This window comes from Octodon degus, unplaced genomic scaffold (genome assembly GCF_000260255.1).
Source record: "Octodon degus isolate 3935 unplaced genomic scaffold, OctDeg1.0 scaffold00176, whole genome shotgun sequence".
Taxonomy (NCBI): Eukaryota; Metazoa; Chordata; class Mammalia; order Rodentia; family Octodontidae; genus Octodon; species Octodon degus.
The window spans coordinates 475,926-479,813 of NW_004524752.1; positions in this window are offsets into that span (position 1 = coordinate 475,926).

Below are 3,888 nucleotides of genomic sequence, written 5' to 3' on the forward strand. Positions count from 1 at the left end.
AGAAGAAGAAGAAGAAGAAGAAGAAGAAGAAGAAGAAGAAGAAGAAGAAGAAGAAGAAGAAGAAGAAGAAGAAGAAGAAGAAGAAGAAGAAGAAAGAGAAGTTGTTTGGGATCTGGGCAAAAAAAATTCTGGGATATATATTTGGGTAAATATGAATATGACCTATACTTGTAACGAAGGAGGCAGTATCCTGGTATAAAGCCATAATGAAATGTTCTATTGATAATTGTTAACATGTCACAGTGCTAAACACTATAGGAATCCCTTCAGTTATTCCACACAAATCTATGGGATGATAAATCACTTAGGACATTTTAACTATAAATAATAGAAAACCTTGCCCTTTTTATTTTATTATTTAGTACAGGGTGTACAGGATCTCACTACACAGATAGGACTAGTAGAGATTCTCTTATTTTCGGCCTCCCAAGAGCTGGGATTACAGGCATGTGATACCACGCCCAGCCTCAATCACCATCTCATTGTGCCTCAAGGGTGGGACCAGCACAGCACACCAGGGATCTGCTGTCTTAAATAGTAAAAAACAATAATAACAATTCTCTCATTTGGTAAGAGTAGCTGAGCTACTGAGTTCAGCAGTGGAGTGAAATCTTCAAGGATGCAGGTTGCTTCTAGTTTGTCTCTCTGCCTTTGCCATTAGCTTTGTCCTCAGAGTGGCAACCATCAGCGTTTGAGTGACTGCCACACTTCCAGCCACCACATGCCCAGAGGCAGAAATGAGAGCTCTATTTTATATATCTATAGCTATGTCCATAGAGACACACAGAATATTTTGTCATATTCTTTTCCCATATACAGGGGAAGGCCTCATCCAGAGACGCTTCAGCAGGTCACTCCCAGCATTTCTGTGATTGGACCTGGATTTCACACTCCTGTCTCCACCTGTCACCAGCAAAGGACCTCGCGAGACTGGACGGGTTCATCCTGCTACATATCCTGCAGCCACAGTGGGGGCCAGGCTCGTGTCCCCTGATGCACAGGACTGGAAGGAGAGAAAAGCCAAAATATAATAATTAATTCAAAATAAATTTCTGTACAAATAAACTGTATCTGGTTCTTAACACAAACACATATTTCTTTTTTCCAGTTTAAGAAACTGAGATTTAGAGCATTTAAGTAACTTGTTTAAGGTCACATAACTTATAAACAAGTGTTAAAAGGAAAATTCCTTGGATCAATTAAACTTAGCACAGTTTAAAGAAAAACAAAGCAAAGCAAAACAGAAGCAAGTCACGAATCTGACAACTCCCAGAATCCGAAGAGGCTCTCAGAACTTGAAACCAACAACGCGATCTGAGGACGCTTACAGAAAACGGAAGCTCCGTAGAGAGAAGCAGCTCAGCTAAGAGGCCATTTGGCTTCTTGCGATTAGCTAGGACACAGCCACTGTGATTAGGCTCTCTGTCATTTTGGTCTGCACCATGGGCCTCGTGCAGGAGCCTCAGCAGGCCCCACTGATGGCTGCCTACCAAGTTCATGGAGCAGCAGGAGAGCTGGAATTCAAAGCAGATCTCACACCCTGACACATTCCAGATCCAGCCGACACCCCTCCTCTGCAGCCCTGCCTGCCTTTCTGACTCCAGCTCCCAGCTGTTCCTCAGTCTGGGGCTGCCAGGCTCCTCTGCACCTCAAATCTTGGAATGTGCATGCCTGTTATTTATTCTCCTAGCCTCCTTCAGGTTGAGGACTGGCTCTCATTCAGGGTTCTACTTCTCCCCCTCACAGTGGTGGCAAACCCGCCGCACACATGCTGCAGCTGGCCGTTGTCACTGAAAGCTCTAAAAGGTCTGCCATCACTGCTCTGTACCCTACACTACGCTTATTTGCTTTTTAAATGAGTCTCCATCTCTTCTGCTCATTGGATTGGGCTTTCCTTCTCAGGAAAGCGTATCTGCTTTTCTTTGAATACCCAGGATATAGCCACAGCCTTAGCACCCAGGAAACACTGAGATCAAATAATGGCTCAAATTTTAGACCTACCACACTGAGATTTCATGGAGTTCTACCTCAAACAATTGCTAGCCATGTGGCCTCAGACAACTGACTTAATTGACCTAAGCTGTAATCCCTTCCTGCACAAAATGAAGATAAATTTTACCCCACAGAGTTATGGCAAGTATTGAGATCCTGTTGGTTTAGCATAGTGCTGAGTAAATAGAAAGCATTAATTTTAATTAGCTGAAAATGAATATTACAGTGTTTATAGTTTACAAGGTGCTTGCTTGTACATTTTCTAGCCTGTTCTTCAGAACTGTTGCAGGTACTAGCTGCAGAACTTGGGCCAACTGCTTACCTTTCCTAGGCTTCCGTTGCCTAATTCTCAAATTTAGCATTATTAGTAATTGGGAAATACAAAGCCTAGCTCACTGTCCATCACAGAGTAACTCTCAGTAACTGTCAGATGCAGCACAAACGCTTTATCTATAAGGACATGTGAACATGTCATATTGGGTAATGGTAATAGCACCTCCCCCTTGAACTCTGTGCTCCCCATTTGTGCAGACCAGGAGCAGGGGCTGCCTGCAGAGTCCCTCTGTCCCCTCTTTCCTGTGCATCAGAATTATGAACACAGCCTGCGGTAAGCACCCGCCCATGATAACATTTCTAGAAAATGCTTTTCTGAGCATTATTATTTTCAATTTTCACACACCCTGGTTAACTAAGAACTATTAATTCTTTTAAAAGTTGATGATGTTTTTGAGGTTGAGATCAGCTAGGTGACTTCCAAATTTAGGAAATTTTTGACATTTCTCAACCAGATGTCTGCTCTTGCTGTTATGTGATGGTCTACTTGTTATGAATCTATGTCCAAATCTTCTCCTTTGGTTAGGGCTCCAGTTACATTGGGTGAGAGGCTCACCCTCTCCAGTATGACCTCATTTTAACTTAGATAATTACGATATGGTCATATTGTGAGATACTGGAAACATCAATGAATGAATGGGGCGGGGCTACCATTGAAGGCCATCCACACACACAGCAGGGTCAGCAGGGGACACACCTGAGGGGAGAATGGCTCTCCAAACATGTAATCAAGTGACCTTAAAGAGGCAAGGCCCTTAAACTTTCTCAGATTCAGTCTCCTCAGCTGTCCTAGGATTTCTAGCAAGCCATTGAGTGGGGAGAGAGGTGTGGAACAGATTCTGATGTCCTGCTTTCAGAAGCCTAGATGCTAGAACCATGAACAATGTGTTGCTGTTGTTACAGCCACTTGCATACTTTATCACAGCAGTTCTAGTAAAGCGGTGCTGTCTGCCTGGGCAAGGCCTGAAATGTGGCCACGAACACATGTCTCCTACGTTTGCTTTCTCCTTTGGGAGCCTCGTGTACTTCAGCTAGAGTTTCACTAGTCCACTGAGGAATTTTACTTTAGCATCCTGGTTCCTGCTCTGCGAACCAGAAGAGCTTTCAGATTCCCACAGGAGCTTCATTTTCTACCCTGAGCTCTGAGCAGAGAGCAAATTCCTTGCTTTTTCCTGAAGTGACTGGAGGAGTTTGAGGTGTTTGCCTAGACTCCTCATACCTAAAGGGCCACACTTCCAAACTTCCATTCCAGTCTGAATTCAGGAACCTTGCTTTAGTCCTCTAAGATTATAAAAGCCACTACAATTAAGATTATAATCGGGTCCAAACTGTACTACAGGGTTTCAGGGTAAATCCTGAGGGGATTTGACTGATCTTGTCAGATACAAAAGTTACATTTCTTGTTATGTAGGTCTTGCTTTAGCTTGGTCTTAGCCATTCAGCAGAAAAGTATAAAAACGAGGTATAAAAAGTAAAGACATATTAATATGCTGAGCTGTAAAAGGTTCAAGTCAACAATTTCTGACATTGCCAGTCCTACGGATAACCCACTACTATTATGGA